This window comes from Wyeomyia smithii, chromosome 2, assembly GCF_029784165.1.
Source record: "Wyeomyia smithii strain HCP4-BCI-WySm-NY-G18 chromosome 2, ASM2978416v1, whole genome shotgun sequence".
Taxonomy (NCBI): Eukaryota; Metazoa; Arthropoda; class Insecta; order Diptera; family Culicidae; genus Wyeomyia; species Wyeomyia smithii.
The window spans coordinates 102767336-102790221 of record NC_073695.1 but is presented as its reverse complement, the minus strand read 5'-3'; the positions used below and the strand labels follow the sequence as shown (position 1 = coordinate 102790221).

General features: G+C 38.1%; 1 protein-coding gene across 2 annotated transcripts in view; it reads left to right on the top strand.

The window, feature by feature from the left end:
* The first annotated feature begins 364 nt into the window (after positions 1-364).
* Positions 365-22886, top strand: part of LOC129725697 (beta-1,3-galactosyltransferase 5) — a 58183-nt gene continuing 35661 nt past the window's right edge. Inside the window, exons 1-2 of one of the 2 annotated variants that reach the window (XM_055681783.1) lie at positions 365-519; positions 6983-7424. The gene's annotated coding sequence lies outside the window, so the exon portion shown is untranslated. Of the gene's footprint in view, positions 757-6982; positions 7425-22886 lie in introns of both variants that reach the window. The other variant, XM_055681782.1, reaches the window with a different exon arrangement.

Sequence of the window (22886 nt, the reverse complement as noted above, 5' to 3'; positions counted from 1 at the left end):
AATTCGCTCAAAATCGCTACAATGACAGTTGGTATATGGGCGAACTGTCATTGTAGCGATTCGGGCAGATTTCGAGCACTTTTAAATCGTGATTTAAAAAGCGAAGGACAACAATAGGATTTTTTTTAATCACGTTTCACTTAGAAAATGCAGCGCTTTCAGATGATACAAAAAGCTGATATAGCTAAAAAACCCTTTTAACGAAATATAGTGTTTTTCTTTTGACCTTTCCCCTTTTGTTAGTTAACGCTAGCTTTATGCTTTTCATCTGGCTGCCCTGTTATTGGATGTTTGGCTTTGACGTTTGTTCTTTAACGAAGTTTCGCTGATGTTGTTTTTCTGGCGTTTCTCTTTTTACTTTCCTGTTTAAATTTTTCTCTCCGCAATTCAGCATTTAGCAATCTAAGCCCCCGGCTGTAATCGAGATAGAGCAACGAAGCAGTATTCGTTTATCATTTCAACGAAAGTCCGTGTATCGTTGCTCAACCAGCTCCGTTTGTAAAGCACGGGACAGCTAAAGTATGTATCGCATTAGTAATTATTAACTTTAAGGCTTGCAGTGTACCAGTATTCCGGTTAAGTTTGGCAAAGTGAAGATAAAATGATATTAAATTGTGCATCTGTATAAAATCTTGGATTTTATATAGTTTTTTTCTCTGAAGAATCTCCTGTGCATCTCAATTTGTGAATAAAAAGCAAACAGCGGATGTAAGCCAAAAAGGCGTCAATAAAATAGATAAGTGCTTTCAAAAAAAGGTATTGTGATTTTTCTTTTCGATTATGTTATACGATAGACGACGCCCGAATTTTGTTATACAGTTGTGAATGAAGAGCGAATTGATGCTGATAAATAGATTTAATATTGTTAACTACCTGTTAATTACCTGTTCTTATCTCAAACAACTCCCTAAATTGCTTTTGGTTAGTCCAGCTATTTGAAATTTTTGTAGTTTTTTTACAAAGCAAGTGTTATATTATTTGATGGAATCGAAGGATGTTAGTAAGCAAGTATTATGCCAAGTAATATCCTTTGGTTTCATGAATTGATAATTTTTGGCAAATATACGTAGGTGGAAAGGCATCATGTAATGATTTTGGCAATTGGAAAGTAGAAGAGAAAGTTGGAATCGCAGTTAGATGCGTCATCAAATATGTCCCGCAGGCTAGGGAGACACAAACGAACATTTAATCGTGGTCACAATGTTCCATATAAACCATGACAAGTTCGGGTAGTCATACCATGTTTCGATTATTTTGAGATAAACTATGGACATCTACCATACATCTATCCTTTTCCCACTCTCTTCTTCACACAAATGCATACACGCACGCGTGTCACACACATGCACGCACGTACACACTAACACATACACACATGCTCGCACGTACACACTAACACACACACATGCACGCACGTACCCACCCACTCGCTCACTCACAAAGACCCAAATGGACGAATTAAGTTAAATGGTATATTCGACAAGGTCGTCCGAATCTTGGGCCGATTGAACTCAGACTTTCCCATTTCAGGGAATAAAGACAAGCATAGCTTGAACAAAATGCCATGGGAAGATTATAGTTTTTTGACCATTTCTGAAAATTTTTGGTGCCTTAAGTAAATGCAAAAGTTTGTCAAAAGGCCGCAAAGTTCTCGCCGGGATCGTTTGCTTACGGAAAAACTCAGTAAAATCTCTAAAAAAGTTCATTCACATGAAAAAAATATAATCTCTCTTTTTTCCAGTTTGGGCTCTATGGCAAAACCTGTGTTTACCAGTGTAATAGTTGCATATAAATAATCTCCCATTGGAAAAAAAACAGTAAGAAATACTACAAGGTATACAGCCCTAGGGTTGTATGAAATGGTGACGTGGGACTAAACACTGTAATTAGGGATTTTTTTGTTCCAAAATGTACAGAATCCGCAGACAGAATCAATGTGTTTGCTCGGTGACTTACGTACTTTTATTTTCAGCCTTAGAAAATATATTCAACAACACTCGAAAAAATATCGTTTATACATATTTGGCGATATGCCTGTAGAATTTTTTGTGCATTTGACAAAGGTGTTCTTGTTGAAGAAGCACCAAGAATTTGTCGTAATGCGATAATGATTATCGAACATAAAATATAATAAATATAACTTATAACCGTTGCAAAAATGTACAACTCTTGTTAAGTAATTTATGGTAATCATATTAATGAGATAATCTGTCAATCACCATCAGCAGCATCATTGCAGTTTTTCCTCGATTGCACACGAATAGAAATGTACAAACAGAAGTGTACCGCTGCAATACGAATAGTACCGCGCGTTGTAGTACGTATGGAAGTGACCTGCTGCTTTCTGCTCCATTGGTACTGTTGCTTATACCAGCATGTTTTCTTTCAAGACATCAGTTTTTATTACGTTCTGACAGCAGGTTTAGGAATTGTTCAAGTACGGGGATTGTTTCAAACTTTTCGGAAAACTTTTACCTTCGAGACATCACATTAGTCTAAGCTCATGGAAGCAAAAATAAATTGACCTATTGGGACGGGGAGACTGTCAATTTTTTTTTCGATAATGCAGAGAATATCACAGGGAACGGTTGGTGTCCATTCACGTCGTCTGTGCTAGGAATGCTTGCATGTAACCAATCATTGTTCGCGTAAATTTGTTGTTGAAACTTTCTATCAATTTTACCGCTTAGCAATGAAATTAGAGTGATAACTAGCATATTACAAAATTGTTATACATTTTATTTATCCAACAACATATTGGTTATTGTTATCCATCATGTGGTTATACTGTTATTATCGTTTGAAATTTGACGCAACATTAGCCAGTTTCATTTCCAGTTTTACAGAATGCATCTCAGTATAGTAAACAAAGGCGTAGTCCCACGTCAAAAAACGAAATTGCAAAAGAGAGGTTTTTTAGTTACCTTAGTTACCTTAATCCGTGAGACAAGCATTTAAACAATCAATTGATATAGATATCGTTCGACGATCAAAGCTTGAATTATGATAGTAGCATTAATTCTCAATGTCCGGAACTTATCAGTTCCTAAGGATCGAGTGAAAGTTCACACCAATGAACTTCAAATTCAACCTATTTCAGTCCCCAGAGATGGCGATCGCATTTTTTTAACGAGTACACAAAAAGCTCAATAACTTAATCAGCAGTTTGAGGGTGTTCATAATTTCAAACTGAACTTAGTGAGCCCTTTTCAGAGTACGATCTGATCGTCACTCAAGAATTTTTTTCTAAAGAGATACTAGAGACAAACTTGAATCAAGTACATTTTTTTACACAGTGCAACAATTTTTTTGCCTTGGCTTCTATGTATGATTTTGATGTGAAAATAAATTCCCCTGAGTTTGAACATATTCCAACTTAAGGTGTAACAATGGCGCCATTTTGATTTTTTTAGAAATAAGAAATTTTCGATGTTTTTGATGCCATTTTGTTTTGAGACCAAATATCAAAATTCTAAGAGTTTGTCCACATATTAGCAGCTTCTTACTATCTTTAAAAAACAGATCTTAAATCAGACAAAAACTGAGCCCAAAACGGATATTACATTAAACCGGTTCCAGAAAAGGTAATTTAACGTCGAGAAGAACCTATTTTAGTATTGTAGGGGAATTGGGGCAAAATCGACATGTTACTGACATTTTACGTGGATCAGACACCTACCAATCGATTCCTGAGACTTTGTTTACTCATTATAAGACATAATTTGACTACCAACTTTTGATATTACGCGCATTACTATTAATGCTCAGACATACTCGATATTATTTTGCTTTGTGAAATATACTGAAACAATGCCAAAACCGGTTTCGTAGAATCACCGTTCTGAGCTCAGTTTTTGTCCGCTTTAAGATCTGTTTTTTTTTTAAAAGATGGGTAAGAAGATGCTAATATGTGGACAAACTCTTAGAATTTTGATATTTGGTCTTAAAACAAAATGGCGTCGAAAAATCACCGAAAATTTCCGAATTTTAAAAAAATCAAAATGGCGCCATTGTTGCACCTTAGGTTGGAATATGTTCAAACTCGGGGAAATTTGGTTTTGCATCAAAATACACAAAAAAATTATATATTGAAACCAAGGCAGAAAAAATAGTCAATTTTTGTTGCACTCTGTTATCAAGAACATGGAGAATATGGAAGCACCAGGGATGGAGTTTTTTATATTTTCGTCGAAAGATTTCTCGAAAACTCTTTGAATTTCATAGTGAGAATTTTAACCAGATGCTTTGAGTTGGCATATATTTGTACAAAATAAAAATCGCCAAAGTCACTCCAATTTCAGTTTGTGCGAGTGTTGCGCCATCAATACCCAAATTTCGGATTTAGATAGGGATACCGTCCTGATTTAGCAGGACATGTCTTGATTTCAAGACCTTTTTTGAGCGTTCTGATTTATTTTTCATATTTTAAGATTTGTGGTGATTTTTTTAAGACATTCAGTTTCGAAGTGTAACAAAATGCAGAATCTATGACAAATGCTACTTATTCGATTCCGGTATACAACGCTCACTGTGAACAATTTTTGTTTTTGGTTGAATTTTATTGGAGTGACGAGAGAAAACGGTTAATTGCCATGCATAATAAGTCCGTCCCATTTGCATTTTTACCAAAACATAATTTTTTAAGGAAAAATGAAAGCTAATGAAATATATAGTTTCGTAACAATAGATGAACTCGACTCGACAACTTTGTACTGGAGAACTTTAAAAATAAAAATTCAAACTTACTGCATTCCACAAGAAGCAATGGTACAAAATTATTGAAGCACATTTTTCTGGGCTTGCTAATTCATATAATGGGACGTACTTGCATAACGGCAGTCTAGACGTTGACACCGTTAAAGATCTGGCAACTGTTAAGTTTGACTTGAAACTGTTTACTTGTACTACATTTTCAAAATATCTACTACCCAAAAACAATTATTAGTTCAACTGACATTCGCTCAATAGTAGCTTCATAAGCTTTACATCAACAAAATTGTTTGTTCGGTAATACTTAATAGTTCATAATTATTTGTCAAAAATCGTTCGAGAAATAAAAAAGTCAAATAAATTAATGAGTATTTTAGTGCATACGCAAATGTGTATATGGAAACATTATTTTTAAGTGCATGTCACATATAACGTATTTGTTTTAACCTCGTAGCTGAGAAATGGGGTGGGTCAAATTTGCGTCGAAAAAAGTGTCCTGATTCGCAACTCCGAACAGATGGTATCCCTAGATTTAGATCAATGGTTGCCCAGTACTTGGAAGCCTAGAGATCGTTATGTTCCCGCTTTATGCGCCTTTTTATGGTATTTGATGTTTTCTGTGCAATTTTAGTTGATTTTGATTAACTTATAGGCAACAATCGGGTTTTTAAAATATTCTATAAGCTGTGCTTTCCTCAGAAAGCAAATCAACAATCTTGTTATTCTAAACTTTTTATTGGAACTTTGATTAATATGTTCGTAGCATACATGGAAACCTGCGATTTTCTTTCCATCTGCACTACATATACTGGATTACTGGCTAAACATCAGATTCAAAGGTTACAAAAACGTGTTCGTGAGGCATATGATTTAAGAATAATACCAGGCTTTTTACATAGAAGAAGGGCATGTACCAAAACGTACGATAATACCTATTTTCACCCATTTGAGAGACTTGGTATGAATAACACTGAAACACTAACAGCAGAAAGTAGCCCAGACAGGTGCTACCATATAGCGAAAATTCGCGAAAACCTTGAACTAATTTATATCATTACCAGTAGATGTTTTTATGTATGGAAAAACTGCTTCTCTTGATAATAACTAGATGCCTGTCATACAAGGAAACACACGATGGAAAATGCTCGCTTCTTTGATGGCCTTGAGTTTTTTTTTGTTTCTATTCTGATCTAGGATGTCCGAGGCATTGTGTACTAAATAATTGCGGATGGCGCCTGCTGTGTGCTACAGGTTTCTCGTGCCATTTCTTAGTATATAACCATTTCAAATATATCTAGCATTAAGCAAATGTATGACTAATACGTTTACATGTACAGCACAAAACAAACTTCCACAGTCTTGATAGAATTCAAACATACTTTTGAACTGATTGATTTTTTTACATCTTCTGTTGCAATCAAATATATATAGACGAGACATAAAATGCAACGGTGAAACTTACACGGTAGTTCATATTTATAAACCATATGGGAAAAGAATAAAATATGTAGATGCTTTCAATTGTGCTCTTTATTTAATACTAAATAAACGAACACCTGTTCGATTGTTTCCATCTTTCCAATGAAGAAAAATGCGAAAGTGCAAGTAACACGTTTTGATATTCTGGTATCGTGAAAAGGTACTGCACTGCATTGAATTGTTAATAGACTTTTTTTTTCGATGGCAACTGAAGAAAAGCTCCTCTCAGTATCGTCATACCTGATACTATTAGTAGGTGCAGGTAACAAAGCAATATGGTGTTTGTGAAGAATGTTTTGTTTATTTCCAGTAGAACTGAGAATTCATTGTGACGAAGAAAGGTTTAGTAGGGTTTACATGACCAAGTACATAATTGTTACCAGTACGATTGGTTAATATCAGCGAGATCACTTTTTTAGTTAGATTCCCGTGTGTGTCAAGGTGATTTGATACTCTATTCGTATTTTTCCACTTTATTAGAACATTTTGAGTGCATAATTGTATCATCTCACAGAAATAAAATCAATGTGCTATATCGTTTTGCTACGATGGCAAATAATGCAATATTATTGCATAGTTTTTAAAATCTCCTTCTCTAATTGATCTGTATCAAGCCTAACTACCTTATTAAAAAATATTGCGTGGTTTTAAACAATAATTACGGAGTTGCGGTACTATGTTTTCAAAAATAAAAAGTAATATTTGTTGTTGAACTTGTTATTGTATATGAGTCCCGAATTGTGTAATAGCGATATATAACTATTTATAACTTTCAACTCTACCTTATTTCTAGATATCAATAACCAAATTGTTGCATAATCATCCTTCCGAAGTTTCTGTAACGTGATGCCGATACATGGGTGATATATGTAAACAGGCTGTCGAATCGAATCTCTGAGTGTCGAATATCATTCTTGTGAACCACGAATGAATGGTTTCGCCGGTTGACGGATGGAAAAGCGAAACCCATGCGGTCTACGCAGTGTATTATTAAAGTGAAATAAAGTTAAGCTTTAAGTAATAATAAGTGTACACAGAGCAGAGTAATGTCAACCGTAAAGTAAAATAGTGAAAAATACCCCGTCTACGTCTAACATCACACCTGAAGGCAAGACGGCGTTTGAAGGAAATGATCTTCCATTGCATCCCACAGCAAATTATCTTCAACAGTTGTATTCGAAACCTACAGTATCATTCGTAGAAAACAGCACTGTATGTAAATTGCGCTTTTTCAGGTAAGTGTCGTTTTCGTTGTTATATTGTGTAATAGCAGCTTCCACTCTAATAATTTTTTTGCTCACGTCAAATTCAGATTTTAAAATTGACAAAATGATAATATGTTACCAAAGCATTAGCAGTAGTGACTTTACCATAAACGTTTATGTCTATGTAAGAGTGCTGCTCGGTAATAAAAACGGCATTTCTTTTAATAGCTTTTGAGCTATGCTTACACCTGTTACAGGTACTTCGCCACAGCGCCATTAAGCATACGCAACAACGTTTTAGCAACTAACTTAGCATTTTAGCTGAAAGTTTCACTAAACCTAGATGGTGTCCTTGACTGTGCCGACCAAACAAACGTGAACGTCAATCAGATTCGCGTCGCAATCGTCGGCCATAATTAGGAAAGCAGAATGGCAGCGGTGGAACGATAAGGGAACCCCATTCGAGTATAGTGCTAATTGATTGCTAGTACAATTCGCTGCTAACCACGTCAACCGTGACGGTGTTACGGTGGTTTGTTTGTAATTTTTATCAACCACACGTGGTCGTGGAACTGCGTGCCTAGCGTCCACTTAGCAGACAGTTAGTCATGAATTATCGTCTGTTAAGCGATTATTCGTCTTCGCTCGAGATATGAGCACAATTTGTCCTGCAATGATTCTGTATTTGATTGGTACCGTTTATCGTTTGAAACGTGCTGTCGTGAAGGAAAACAATCGAAACCTGGTTTGGCACCTACCACAAACAGATGGACAAATCTGTACAGAAGCAATATTCAGCCTAGGTTTCGTCACTTGTTTTTAAAGATGACACTGAAGTATGAAGAAGTTCAAAAATCAAAAAGAAGGCATTGGAAAACATTACGTTGCGGTGGATGATTATTTGAATTTTTGGCTTAAATGATGGCGCAGTACGCCAAGTTAATATTTTAATGGTTCAACAACTTTTCACTTTCATGGTAAGAATATTTTCAGAGGTGTTAATGTTTTTTTATTGCAAAGTACATCGAAACTAATTAATTTATTTTGATTTGTACTGTTACTTGTTAAATTATTAATAAATAACAGAGTGTATATACAGTATATTGTATATCTATAACACAGGAATGTTCATCCAAATTGCCAGATTCATTTGTTGGTTTAATTGTCAATAAAAAAAGCTAATCAAATTACAGGTAGTCAATAAATCATTTTTATCGATTCGCTCAAGCTTTGATAATTTTTCGCTAGGTAAAAATTCAGGATATTTCATCAACTTTTGTAAGTCTAAACCTCCTTCTAATTCCAATTTCGGGCGCTAATTTTTAACATTTTCAGTCTTTATTTCATTAAGAAAAACTACATATGTCGAATCTGAGTGAATTAAAAAGAGATTTAGATAACTTGTTAAATTTTACGTGTTACATCCAGTTCCCAATTGATGTGAACAAAAAAAATCCAGTTCCTATTAACTATTATCAAAATAAATTGTAAGATCCTTACCTGTGTTGTGTTGGTAATAATGTTGTGGAACTTTAAGTTCAAGCCTCTTTCTGTTTGTAGTGTGCTTGTAGTGTCTGCCTTACTAACAACATTAAGCACTTCTCTGCAGCATGGAAAATCTAAATTAATGAGATATATACATTGCTTGGGAGAGACTGTTAGTGTCAATAGGACGTACCGCTAGCCCTGCTTTGGTTCTGAATACTAATAACTGGCTACGAAGTCTGTATCTAATAAATAGAAGGGTTAAGTTCCGACAGTGGAATGTTGGTACATAAAGGCTTTGCTATAATATAACATTTTTATTGACACATCTCCAAGTTTTGAGTGCAAAAATAAATCATTTTGTTCCAAATTTTTAATAGGGTCTATTTACAAAAAAAAAACAATTACCGGAATCTGGAAATACGGAAATGTACACTAAAACAGAATATTTTCGATGAAAATTCAAAAATCGTTAATGTTCCAATTTCTTAGGTATATCTTTTAAGTGTTTTATTCTTTCATTATCAAATTTTCTCATGTTAGCTTAAATTTTCTATGATTTTGATTTTTAATGTTTGTTTTAGAATTTCGTATTTACGAAAAAATGACTCTGCCAGAACCGCAATTTTAGTACCTTCATTCCAATGAAACGCACCAGTTTTCCCAGAAAATCTCGACTACTTTGTGATAAGGTCGTATGTCTAAACGTAAACAAAACGAGTGAGAATTATATCCCTAGTACTTCACAAGCACAAATCATCTGTCACTCGTTTTTTATTTACGTTTAAACATACGACCTTACTTTGTGATAAGAAATTAATTTTTTTTTCCGAAACTGAAAAAAGTTTTTTTCAGAACGTACTTGGCCATTTGTGGTTTGGTTGTTCGTTAATCGATTATTCTAAGGTAATTTGTATTTCTGATAGATCAAACTATCGAGCAAAAATCTTTTTTCAGTTTTTCTGTGTTTCAGATAATTATTTCATAAAATTCTGGCGAAATAAAATGCGCTGAACCCGTAAATTAACACATTCCGAATTTACGCGAGTTGTGATTTATTTCTCACTAGTTGAACGTTCCCGGCGATGCTCGGGATCAAAAGTTTCAAATTTAGGATTAATTTTTTTTAATTCATTGCATTATTAGCACAACTCACTTCAAAAATATTTTACATCTTATACGTCCAACATCACTTTAAGTACTTTAACATTCTGAGAACAGAACGTAAATACCCATATTGGATTGCATTTTGTGATTTGGGGATGTTTTACAGAAACTGGAAGTCGCATTTCGGATTTCAAAATGACGTATGGAGTTCGAAAGTTTCGGAAGTATTGAAATGGTTGGTCAAATACCACTGTAGATTATTTTCCTGAAACCAGAAGTCGTTATGTTGGAAAATGTTATGTGAGGTCATCCCAGTTCCGAATATATCACACTCGGGTGATAACCGGATATTCGGCAATCGAATCGAGAAAGAAATCAAAGTAAGAAGAATTTAGCGTGACCATTCATGCTTAGTTCTCCTCTATAATCATATCTAAAGAGATAACATGTGAATTTTTATAACGAAAATGTTTGTTGGTGTCCAAGGAACACGTCTGAGAAGAAGTTAGAAGAAGTTTTGATCCACATAACTACGTAGAAATTAAAAAAAAAAGATTAAACCAATGAAATGCGGCCTTTCCTCCAGCCAAATGTCCCAAGATCTAGTTTTGGTAAAAGTAAAAAAGTACACTAAAGTCGCTTCTTACGCGGGGGATACGTGCCGCGTAAATTCCGGAATCCGCGTAAAAAAAGCCGCGTAAAAAAAACGCGTAAAAAGCGACCTTAGTGTATTTCGAATACCCTAATGTGTTACTATTCACAAAACTACGAAAACATCAGAAATGTAATTTTTTTCTGCTCGACTCGCACCGAATTTAAACATAAATTCTTCTGCAGGAAAATATTTGCAGATGTTGAAGGCACAACGAACATTTGATTGAAAAAAAAAATTACAGGCGAATTGAGCTCATGCTCAAAAAGTCACGTATTATATGTATAATATATATAAATTTTAAAAAGAGTATTTTAATGTGTTTTTCTGTATGCTGAAAATCATCTACAAACATACGTAGTTTTCAAAGTAATATCTCAACTTTAGCAATAAAATACCTATTATTATTCCTCAAATGTCTTTCCCGAACATTAACAAACATTTCAATGAAGAACAATTACATATCATAGCTTTGAATTTCGATTCAGAGGAAAATTGAGTTCAGATATTAATGATTTTGCTTGTTTAACGTAGTGTTGTGAATAATATCTCAATTTTCAGTACTCAAAAATCTGTTATTTTTCCTCAAAAGTCTTTCCTGAACATAAACAAACATTTTAATGGAAAAAAATCATATATCATAGCTTTGAATTAAGATTTAGAGACAAATTGAGCCAAAATATTCATGATATTGCATGTTTTACTTAGTTTTGTGAATAATATCTCTTTTTTCAGTTATCAGATAACTATTTTTTATCTCGAATGTCATTCCTGAATATCAACGAACATTGTATTGAAAAAAAAAAACACGTGTCATCGCTTTTAATTCTGATTTAGAGACAAATTGAACCTAAAAAAATATGGTTTTGCATTTTTCATGTGGTTTTGTGGAAAACATTTAAATTTTAAATAATCAGATAGGGTATCGGACGTCTTCGTCAGTGGTTTTCTTCGGCCCCCTTTTGCATAAGATTGCTGCAGAAAAACTGCCGAAGAAAAACACTGACGAAGACGTTCGATACCCTATGTTTCCTAAACACAACGAACATTTTATTATAGTAAAAATCACAGATCACTGCTTCGAGTTTTGATTTAGAGGCAAATTCAGCATAAAAGTCATGATTTTGCATGTTTCACGTAGTTTTGTGAATGATATCTCGAGTTTTAGTAATCAGATACCTGTTATTTTTTCTCAAATGTCGTTCTTAAACATCAACGAACATTTTAATGAAAAACCGAATCACATGTCATCGCTTTGAATTTTGATTTGGAGACGAATTAAGTATAGAAAGTCATAATTTTGCATGTTTTACTTAGTTTTGTGAATAATATCTCCAATTTTAGTGATCAGATACTAATTATTTTTCCTCAAATGTCTTTACTGAACATTAACAAACATTTTAGTGGAAAAAGAATCATTTGTCACCGCTTTGAATTTTGATTAAGAGGCAAATTTAGCACAGAAAGTCATAATTTTGCATGTTTTACGCAATTTCGTGAATAATATCTCAAGTTTTAGTAATTAGATACCTATTATTTTTTCTCAAATGTCTTTCTTAAACATCAACAAACATTTTAATGAAAAAAGAATCACCTGTCATCGCTTTGAGTTTTGATTTGGAGACGAATTAAGTACAAAAAGTCACAATTTTGCATGTTTTACTTAGTTTTGTGAATAATATCTCAAGTTTTAGTGATCAGATACTAATTATTTTTTCTCAAATGTCTTTACTGAACATTAACAAACATTTTAGTGAAAAAAAAAACCATATGTCATCGCTTTGAATTTTGATTTAGAGGCAAATTTAGCACAGAAAGTCATAGTTTTGCATGTTTTACGTAGTTTTGTGAATAATATCTCAAGTTTTAGTAAATAGATACCTATTATTTTTTCTCAAATGTCTTTCCTGAACATCAGCGAACATTTCCATGTTAAAAAACCTACATGTCACCGCTTATTATTTTTATATTAGAACGATTCAAAATGATGATGATTACTGTACACCTCAGAGACTGAGGGAATAATATCAATAAGATCAAGCGTTACGGAATTCCATTTTTATATAGTAGAAGATATATTTTATTATATGAAGCATGGGCACTAGGGTGGGGAATCGTTATATGAAAAAAACGAAACATGACAGCAGAAAGCCAGAACCAAGTTTTTTTTTGTTCTATTTGGAGCCCCAAACAATCCTAAATTTATCGGAAGTCGATTGGTTTAGTCTCCGCTTGGCGCATTGCATTTCAAATTTATATGGAGATTTGTATGGAAAAACCAACGTTTTTGCATTTTCCATTCTAAAGAGCTCAAAGTGGCTCAAACCATAGGTTTCATGACTTCAAATGGTAGGGTTTTTGGTGCCTAACAACTTGGCCGAAGACATCAAAGAGCTAGGGTGTCCCAAAAAAATACTGGAGCTGTTCAAAGTTGAGTATGTCGAAATTTATGTTGCCAATCATTTTTTCTGCCAACACTGCCAGTGTACCGACGTTAGTCAGATTCCCATCAGAAGTAACCTCTGAAACACGTTGTAGATTCTACCTACGCCTAGAATATTGACCTGAATTTCTTTGTTTGATCCAGATGAGTGTATAAATTCATTACGACAGGTTATTTCTGATGGGAATCCTACTGGCGCCGGTTTTTTTGATAATGTTGGCAGAAAACAAGATTTTCTGCTTTTAAGTCGACATACTCAATTTTGAACAATTTTAGCTCTTCTTAGGGACATCCTAGCTCTTCAGTGCCTTCTGCAAAGTTGTTAGGCATTTAAAATACTATACTATGTAATAACGAGTGCATTATTAGATCATTATTTAGCTCTCTAGAAAGGTAAATGCAAAAAAGTAGGTTTTCCCATATAAATTCTCATACAAATTTGAAATGCAATGCGCCAAGCGGAGACAAAACCAATCGACTTCCGGTGAGTTTAGGGTTGTTTCCCCACCCTAATGGTCACACACATCGCAAAACACACTTCAGTTATTTTTTGCCATAGTTGCTTGTTCCTATAGAAATCTCATAGATTCCTATGTCATGGTCGCTGGCATGCTGATAAAAAAATTCTTTCGCGAGAACGCAGAAATAGCAAATTAGCGACTCATGAAACACGAAAAAATAAAATTCTTCTGCATTAATGAAAAATATGGTTTATCGTCTCAGTCAGGAAATAAATTGGATGCATGATCTTCAATATAGTCAATTAGATTGATTAGAGCATAAATAATAGCGATAAATGCAACAAACTCTATTGTTTGATTGAAACAGCCACACCCCCAATTGTGCAGTCGTTTGAGTGTGTACTACGTCAGTCAGTACAATTGTTTTTCTTCCTCCTTTCTATTTCGAAGAATCATTGTTGCAGTTAGATTGTTTCTCGTTCTAACACTTTATTGCACTGGTTGTGACAACTGACAAGTAGCTTGATTTGAAATATGACAGATGGTTTCCTGTCGTACGCCAGACAGTGGATACACGGGCGCAAGCAGCAAAGAAAGAAGCAAAAATATAGGGGAACAGCGGGCGTATATTGAACTTTAAACATTTTGGTTTTAGCGAACAACCTCACTATACTTATTTTTTGTGAATTTGTAGGGAATTTAACATCATCAAAAAAATGAAACCACAACTGAGTGAGAGATTTAAATCGACATGAAGTAAATCGCATCAATATTTTGTTCAAAGCAGAATTTAGAACTTTCGAAGAGTGGTTTGTTAAATTATTAAAAGCTTTATGGTAATAATTATAGTTTGTTCGTCTTACCCCCTTTTCCATACGAGTTTATTTCGCGTATGGTTGCGCTTTTCTATAAATATCCAATTAAAAAAGCGAGCTGTAATTGGTTCACATATGAGAATCTTTATTCACAACTGTGTCTACCGGAAAGGGGAGTGAAAAGGATGGGTATGTGAGATACATTTGTTTGTTCGTGTTCTTTAACACGTCCGAATCAATTTACGCGACAACCTAAATAAGTAGTGAGACATGTCGTTAATTGACCCGCGAGTTCAAGTTGGAAATCACTGCAGAATAGCAATTTACTTTAAGAGGACAAGCTATCGCAGAGCAATATTAAACTAACTGAATTTGTAACTCAATGATAACGAAAAACTTCTCATAGCCTTTTGCGATAGTTATTTCAGGTATATTATAATTAGTTGTTGTAACTAATAATATGTTACACTTTTTTAAATTGATTAGCAATTAGGGTACAATTCCCTAATTGCTAATCAATTTGATCGCGATTTTCAAAAATGTAGCTATACTTGCAATTTTAATCACTCATTCATGAACTTTGCTAACCACTATATGTTCGAGTTATTTCTGCAGGACATCACAATTTTTTGTTTTTGTGAATAACATCGTTGCACAAGCTTTGCAATTGTTCGGCGTCTCAACAAGTTTGCTCAGCTTTACTAGTAGGGGAAGGGGTGATAAAATGGACACCCTAAGCCATTTCCCAATTTCCTCCACAGTTTAACACTACAACTATGAGTCGATAGCGCACATTGAATGAGTCACTAATAGTTGATTTAAAAAATAAGAAGAAATACTAAAATATAGTATTTTTCGTAGTTTTCATGAGCATTTTCGATAGTTGTTTTTTAGGGGTGAAATGGACACGTGTGGGTAAAATGAACATAGGGAGGGGGCGTGAACATTAATTATCCCTTTGCGGATAGTAAAATGTTGTTCCATAGCACGTGACACACTTATGCATTCATCAACAGTTCAATTTTCACTGTTTGTCGTAGAATCAATAACAATATATGACTGAGAAATGGCGGAAGCTTTTTTACGGACATTCCGCATTCAACGGTACGTTTAGCCGCGGTCATCTGTTCATCGGTCCGAGTTTACCTTTGCGTTCCTCTGATATAAACACGAAGCATCTAGATTTTTCAATGGAAATTAACACAATTTTTTCACCATCACCATGGGCTGTCCATTTTACCCGCACATACATATTATTGAAAATACCTAAATATTTCGAAAAAATCATTTAAACAATTACGAACCTTTGATGATTTCTGCTGGTTAGTAGTCTGAGTACAGAAATTTGCAGAAAAACCTTTATAAAATACTGTTTTACACTAGAAAACCCTTATTTTCTGTAGGCCAAAAAAGACATCACCACCATGAATGTACACGTGTTTTTTGTTTATTATTTTGACTGTTTCATGTCGCATACTTTGTCTCAAATAGCTTCTGGTGCCTCTAAGATAAGGTGCCAAAGAAGTTTGTAATATTTTTCAACGTAATAGTCAAGATTTAAACGGGTGTCCATTCTACCACTCCTGTTCATTTTACCCACAATTCCCCTAAAGATTCACTACATCAAGACAAATTAAACGGAAGTATCGAATATGTTCATTACTGCTTTAGTTATAGCTGAATATTGTAGCGATTAGAACAACTGTTATTTTGATGAAATGTATGGTTAAAACACTATTATAGTGAGCAAATGAGTTACTAAGACTCTCTCAAAAAGAAATAACACATTTCAAATGGGAGAAAATCGATACAAGTAATTCGTGAATTTTTCAACTCTGAAAGGCAATTATTATAATAGAAAGCCTGATAACATATTATAATAGTTTTTCAAAATTAAGTATACTGTTTCTGGAATTTTGACATAACTCCATATTACTGGAGAACATTGTGGGTAAAACTTTTGAGCCCATGGTTTCACGCTGGTAGCTTGCCTTGGGGTTCTCTTTGGTTGCTTCTTATACATCAATACAATTGATAATGGCATTTTTGTCAACTTTTTCAATGATAAACTCGGAACAGAGCATCAGTTGTGTGCACTCCACGTACGGATAACGATGCCACTGGTGGCAAGAAGCAACGAAAGTTCTGCCGAAGAATCTCCCGCTAATTGCAAAGCATGCCGTGGGCATGATGACTCCCAGATGGTCCAGTGCGACGCGTGTGACGATTGGTACCATTTTGAATGCCAGGACGTCGAAACCATGATTGGCTCTGCCCAGCCTGCCGAGCCAAGAACAAGCAATCGACAAAAGTTATTTACACAACCGTACCGCCCGTAAGTACAGGTGTCACCCCAACCACCAGTCAGGGGCGCACTACAACCGCGTTACCGGTGAGTAGTTCTTCCGAGCTAGTAACGAGTTCTTTCGTCATGACAACAACGATGTTACCGCAAAATACAACCTGCCCTACACTTGGGCAAAATATGCCAATGCCTTCTCACTCTCAAATGCCATCCCACTCTTCCATGCATTTCCCGTCGTTCATGTCACCCTATCAACCACTGCATGTTAATTGCGTAATGCCGCCGTTACAGTCGAATTGTCTGTCAAATCCGCTAGTTTCATTATCAGGGATAAATAAGTATGGTATGTGCTGCACAGTGCCGTCAAGTGCCGCAAAGCAGATTCCATTCGTACCCAGTACTGTTCCATTCGTTCCGCCGAAGTCCGTATCATTTGTATCAACCACTGCCTACAGCGGAGGACCGCAAACACAGCTGCCAGAGTCGGTGCAATCAAACCATCTTCCAAATAACCAGCAACGAGTTTTGGAGGATAACTTGAGCCAGCATTCCGGAGCTAGTTCCAGGAGGTCCGTTGAGCAGAGACAGTTGAAGTTGGAGCTGCAGATCTTGGACGAAGAGCGGAAACTTAAGGAAGCGGAAGAAGCAACTCAACGGTAAAACTTACGACACGACACGAGCTGATGAAGGAAATAGTTAATGATTTTTCGGAGATAGACGGGGAGGAGGATCGCTCGGATTCCAGAATTGCCGACTGGTTGACCGGAGCGGCCATTACAGATTCGCGAGGCGCACCTGTACACAGTACACCTGATGTTCATCGGGAACCAAACTCGTCTAGAAATCATATTCGGGATCCTCAAGCAGCAACTCACCAACCAGTTCCTCTTTCACACATGGTGTCAGAAAGCAGGCAACCGCATTTAAGCCAGCAACGAGGCAACTAAGGGCCTGGACTCCATCCGACACACACAAATTTCAGAGGTAAATGAAGATGTGAACAACTTGACGCGAAATCAGGTCGCCGCTCGCCAGGCTGTTTCACGGGAACTTCCGTTATTCAGCGGTACTCCGGAAGAATGGCCGTTATTCTTCTCAACGTTCACAACGACGACCAACCTGTGTGGCTACACACCGGAGGAAAACCTGATTCGGCTGCAGAAATGCCTGAAAGGGAAGGCGTACGAGACAGTTAAGTGCAGACTTATGCATCCATCGAACGTCCCAGGAATTATTTCTACCTTGAAGATGCTGTTTGGAAATCCTGAAGTTATTGTCCAGAATTTGATAACCAAGATCCACTCGACGCCGGCTCCGAAGGCTGATCAGTTGGATACGATCATCGAATTCTCTCTCGCCGTGCAGAACCTGTGTGCGGTAATCGAAGCTTGCCAGCTGGAAGAATATTCCTACAACGTTGCACTGTTACACGAATTGGTGAATAAACTTCCTGCGACATTCAAGGTAGAATGGGCAAGACACCGTCGCAGTTTGCCACGAATACACCTCGCAGCCTTTTCGGAATGGTTATACGATCTAGCGGAAAAAGTCTGCTCGATTGCCAGTCTGCAATTCAGCGAAACCAAACTGGCACGAAGCAGCAAAAAGAACTCTGCTTTCCTTAATGCTCACAGCCAAGAAACATCCAACGATCCAGTAGGCAAACCACGCCAACATGTGACTGGACAATTTGTCGTTGCAGCCAAACGTGTGTTGCAGCCAAACGCTCCAGGAAAGAATTCTGCCACAGTTGCTCAAAACACGTCGGTTCGCGAGTGCAACACTCATCACAAGTCGGCCAGCAAAGGGTTATTTCGGGTTGCTCCAGTCGTCATCCATGGTCCGAGTAAGTCTATCAAGACCTTCGCTTTCCTCGACGATGGATCATCACTGACCCTAGTGGACTACTCGCTGGTGCAGGAATTAAAGGGAAAACCCGAACCTTTGTGCCTCAAGTGGACCGCTAACAAGCGACGGATGGAGAATGATTCTCTGAAGTTGGATCTCGAGATTTCCGGAACAGGAGAAATCCAGAAGAAGTATCGCCTTGCAGGAGCCCATACCGTCGCCAGTCTCGATCTTTTCCACCAGACGGTTGACATGCAAAAGTTGAATGAGCAGTATCCTCACCTGCAGGGTATCCCGATCGAGTCCTACAAGAAGGTACAGCCCCGACTCTTAATCGGAAACGATAACGCAAATCTCACACCCCCACTCAAGGGAAAGGAAGGGAAAATGCACGAGCCAATAGCAACGAAGACACGTCTAGGTTGGATTGTTCATGGAGGTGGGAAAACTGTAGATGCTGTTGTGAGTCACCACCGCCATAGTGTTCAACCGTGCCCATGCAGCGAGCGGTCCGATGAGATGTTGCAGCAAGCCGTTCGTGACTACTTTTCATTGGACAGTTTAGGGATCTACAAGCCGGAAAAGCTTCTAGTGTCATTTGAAAAGAAGCGCGCGCAAGAAATTCTGCAGTCAGTTGTCCAGACAATCAGTGGTCGGTACGAGGTTAGTCTCTTGTGGAAATTCAACGAAGTTCGCTTCCCAAACAGCAAACCTACACTGCCGTGAGATGACATTGTGACGTAGATCCAAGTGATCAGTTTTTCAGTACGGCCCAAAAACGAAAGAATTCTTCGTCACTTTTGTATGGAAATGTGTGCCAACGTCACTTTGTTTTTTTGATTTTTTGCAACGTACGAATAAGTAACAACGAAAAGGAAGATACCAAAAGATAGGTCTTCGAATAATGAACAAATTGGCATGAAAAACTCATATTCGAGAAAGTGGCACTTACGTCACTTTGTCATCTCACGGCAGTACAGCATTGCGTCGTTTCCACTGCTTGGAGGCGAGAATGAAGAAGCAGCCAAAGCTAGCAGAAGTTTTGCGGGCAAAAATTGAAGACTATCGGCGAAAAGGGTACATCAGGAAGCTTTCCCAAGAAGAGCTGCGCACTTCCAATGAGCGGGTATGGTATCTTCCGCTATTCCCAGTGTTCAACCCGAATAAACAAGGGAAAGTGAGAATCGTGTGGGACGCGGCAGCTAAAACCAACGGTATATCCCTTAACTCGATGCTCATGACAGGACCAGACTTACTTACTCCTCTCGATTACGTACTCTATCGGTTCCGGGAATTCCGGGTGGGGCTCAGTGGTGACGTGAAGGAGATGTACTTGCAGGTACTAATGACCAAGAAAGATCAGCATTGCCTTAGAGTACTGTGGAGCGACGGATCTTCAAATGAACCAGACGTTTACGTGACGCAAGTGATGCCGTTCGGTACTAGTTGTTCACCAAGCTGTGCGCAGTTTGTGAAAAACATGAATACGCGCAAATTCGAAGCCAAATTTCCTGCAGCCGCCCAAGCCATCATCAAACAGCATTATGTGGATGATATGCTGGTAAGCGTCGAGACAGAACAGGAAGCTATCCAGCTTGCCAAAGATGTGGAATTCGTGCATGGGCAAGCTGGATTTGACATGCGAAACTGGATTTCCAATTCGCCGAGCGTAGTGGAGGCGATGAAGGAAGAGAAAACCGTCGAGAAGAGCTTGAACCTCGCAGTAGAGCTGGGAACAGAGAAGGTTCTGGGCATGTGGTGGTGCACGCTTACCGATACGTTCACCTACAAGCTCTCGTCAAAGCACGATCGGCAGTCATTGGAGGCAGATAGAATCATGCATCGTTCGCTGTCGTTCAAGGTTCATCAGCGGTTCTTCTGGACTGACTCTCGCGACGTGTTGTGTTGGATTCGGTCAGATCATCGGCGGTATTCGCAATTCGTTGCATTCCGCATCAGCGAAATTCTGGAAACAACAGAGGCAGCAGATTGGGGACACAAGCGGTCGAAAGAAAATGTCGCGGATGACGCTACGAAATGGCAGAGAGTGCCAGACCTAACCGAGAACAGTAGATGGTTCAAGGGACCCAGCTTCTTATAGGAACTACACAGCAGCTGGTCATCCAACCCGTATCTAGAGGAAACTACCGACGAAGAACTAGGAGCGAATCTCTTCTTCCACCAGGCAGAACCTGCTCCAGTGATAAACGTTCAAGGTTATTCATCATGGAAGCGCTTGTTGCGCGCAACCGCTACGGCATTGAGGGCCGCAAACAACATTCAGCGTAATGCGGATAGCAAGGAACACATTACTGGACCATTGTCCGCTGAGGAACTTCAAGAAGCCACTGTCTACCTGTATCGACTGGCTCAAGCGGAGACCTTTCCGGATGAGATAGGAGTGCTCAGCGCAGGACCCAGAAAGAAGGCATTGCCAAAATCAAGTACAATCTACACATTCAACCCGTTCCTGGATGAGCAGAAGGTACTACGGATGCATGGCAGAATCAGTGCTTGCGAATACGCTTCGATGGATGCAAAAAATCCTATTATCCTTCCAAAAGATCACCACGTTACGTGGCTGATTGTTCAGGATCGTCACGAACGCTATCACCATCAAAATCACTCAACTGTCGTAAACGAGTTGCGGCAAACCTTCCGTATTCCAAAAACTAGGCGACTGTTCCAGCGGGTCAGAACGAATTGTCAGGAGTGCAAAATCAAAAGAGCTGCTCCACGTCCGCCTCCGATGGGCGATCTTCCTGCGGCAAGGCTGGCGGCTTTCACTAGACCATTCTCGTTCATTGGCATCGATTATTTCGGGCCTATGTTAGTGGTGATAGGCCGTCGAACTGAAAAGCGGTGGGGGGTGCTAATAACATGCTTGACTATACGGGTGGTACATATAGAAATCGCACATTCGCTCGACGCGAATTCGTGCATTATGGCATCGAGAAATTTCATGGCACGGCGGGGCGTACCAATACAAATCTTTTCCGATCGTGGTACCAACTTCACAGCGGCGAGCAAAGAGGTAAAGGCGGCACAGAATGAACTCGAGGCGGCACTCAAGGCGATGGATCAAGCGAAGGTCATTCGAGAAATCACCAGTCCAGAGACGGAATGGACATTCCTTTCTTCGGCGTCCCCTCATATGGGAGGAGCCTGAGAAAGGCTGATACAATCGGTGAAGAAAAATTTGGCGGCGATGAAGCCAGGGCGGAATCCAACGGATGAAACTCTGCGCAACATGTTGATCGAGCTGGAAAATGTCATCAACTCCCGTCCATTAACCTATGTGCCCGTAGACGATCCAGAGGCTCCAGTACTCACACCCAACCACTTCTTGTTGGGCCCTTCAAGTGGTCTCAAGCCGGCCACGATCCTGGACGACAGCGCTTTGGTGCTTCGACGGTCCTGGTGTGCATCACAGGTCGAAGCGAACATCTTTTGGCGACGTTGGCTGCGTGACTACCTGCCAGACATCACCAAGAGAACGAAATGGTTCGGCGACGTCAAACCAATTGAGGTTAACGATATTGTGGTGGTTGTAGATCCAGGACTGCAAAGGAATTGTTGGCCCAAGGGACGGATTATCTCCGTCAACAAAAGTAAGGATGGACAGATAAGGTCGGCAGCGGTACAGACCCAGGCGAGTATTTACGAGTGGCCAGTGACGAAGCTTGCTGTTTTGGAGGTTCGACGCAATGAGGAGGTAAGCCAGGGACCTGGCGTACCTGGGGGGGGGGGAGTGTTACGACCCCTCGGTCGGCGCATCTCACCTTGCATCTTAGTTGCTTTGGATTCAGCAGCGGTGGGGAGAACTGTCATCGCGCCTTGCTCTCGGCGGTTTACGTTTGTCATCCTTCATTTTGGCAGTGTCATGCAGATTGGAACATTCTAGAATTGTACGGTGGCTATTGAACAAATTGCTCGGAATATTAAATATATTATATATTGAATCATTAGTCTTAAATAAATTTTTTGCTCAAATTATTAGTGCTAAACTTAGATTAACGCTAAAGCTGAAGTGTTAAACGATACGTGGTAACGAGTGTTGCTTAAACCCTAGGAAATCAACTTTTATAAATTTATTAAAGGTAACCTAAAAGCTGGAGGATAAAGGAGAGAAAATCAGGGACCTCGTGCTAGGACAGGAACAATTAAGAAGGATATTTCAAAGGATAGAGGGAAAAGGAAAACTAAACGTAAGTTACGAGCCTGTAGTGTATAAATTAAGCACACTTTAACTCTAAATTATACCTTTGTAGGAATTATTTAATTTCTGTTAAAAATACAGTTTTGGGTAGTCGGAAACCGTTCCTTTTTCTTCGCCTGCTCGTTGGCCTATCGCCAACAATTTATGATAACTATAT